The sequence below is a fragment of the Branchiostoma belcheri genome, unplaced genomic scaffold, assembly GCF_001625305.1.
Source record: "Branchiostoma belcheri isolate BF01 breed outbred unplaced genomic scaffold, Haploidv18h27 scaffold179, whole genome shotgun sequence".
Taxonomy (NCBI): Eukaryota; Metazoa; Chordata; class Leptocardii; order Amphioxiformes; family Branchiostomatidae; genus Branchiostoma; species Branchiostoma belcheri.
In genome coordinates, this window is record NW_017803257.1 from 102585 (window position 1) to 104034 (window position 1450).

The following is a 1450-nucleotide window of genomic DNA, read 5'->3' on the forward strand; positions in this document are numbered from 1 at the left end:
TTGCATCACCTGATGCCACGTCATTCTCCCAAATAAGGGTAAAAGTAAGCATACTTAGTCAGACCAATTAAGGCATTATTTGCTATATTCATGATTTTTTAAAACAGTTATACACTGCGCGAAAATACAGTCTATACAGTACGGTCGAAATGGACGGGCAGGGAGAGGCTGTCCGGCCGCCTGTCTCCGGCCCCGACAGCCGCGGCCAGCAGAGTGGTTCACGCGGGCGTGTCCGCCACGGCAACGGCGCTTCTGACAAGCAGCGGGAAGACCAGGACACGTCTTCACACACGTACGAAAACGACGAGGAGGTGAAACGTTTCGCAACGTCTGCAGGTAACCGGCGCTTTTCATAGCTGCCTTTTACAGTGGATATTTGCTATTAACACCCCGTATCAAATTGCTGTCTAGCATTTAGGTATTTTTATTCCTTATATTTTTATTCCTTATATTTCATAATATAAATTGTTTTTCTTAATTCTGGCTCAGTCCTAATTATTTGACGATTAGGCGAAGACAAACACCGTGTCTTCCTGTATGAATTTTTTCCTCATTTCTCTCAGGTGTCAGACCCGAGCGGCAGCCTGAGTGTTATGGGCAATCGGACGAGGCTGCAAGAATTCACAACCCTATGTACGCCTCCAATGCAGGTAAATCATGTACAGAGTTATGATTTCGCTTGTCTTGTTATCTCCATGAAAAATGGAGGTATTGTTTTTGGCGCGTCTGTGTGTGTGTGTATGTGTGTGTGTGTGTGTGTGTTTCCGCACATTTGTTGTCAGCATAACTTCAGAACGCCTTTATAGATTGTGATGATATTTGGTATGCTGGTAGGTCTTAGGAAGCCGAAGGTCAAAGTCAAAAATGGTATGGCTTGAGATCTCCGAATTCTTGTTACTGGTTTTTCCGCAGATCACTACTTAAATTTTCTTCACTTGTCTCAGGCACCACACCCATGCAGCAGCCTCAGTCACTGCGATCACGTGCGGACGCCGCTACCAGAATACCCAACCCTATGCTCTCCTCCAATGCAGGTAAATTGATTACGATCTTCGTTTTATTTTTTTCATCTTCTACCTTGTATTAAACTCCTCAAATTATCCAAGGATGGTTGCCTTTAAATTTCAGTTGTTTTGTCTCATTCACAGGCACGCGACAGCCACTGTCGCATCAGTGGCGATCACTTGCGAACGCCGCTGCAAAAATGTTCAACCCTATGTACGCATTTAGCTCAGGTATTATTATTATTATTATTATTTTTTTTTTAATCTTCAAAGACACCTGGGCAGCTCCTTCAGCCAAAGCTGATTTCCAAGGAGGCCCAGGGGGGTACAATAAGTAAAAGAATAATAAATTATACAAAGTACATAACAAAAGATGTAAATGAAATCAATATAACTGGAAGTTATACATAAATAAATGAATAATACGAAGTTCAACATGAACTGAG

General features: G+C 42.6%; 1 pseudogene; it reads left to right on the top strand.

Moving 5' to 3' along the window:
* Positions 1 to 149: 149 nt before the first annotated feature.
* LOC109467223 overlaps positions 150 to 1450 on the top strand; it is a 6659-nt pseudogene continuing 5358 nt past the window's right edge.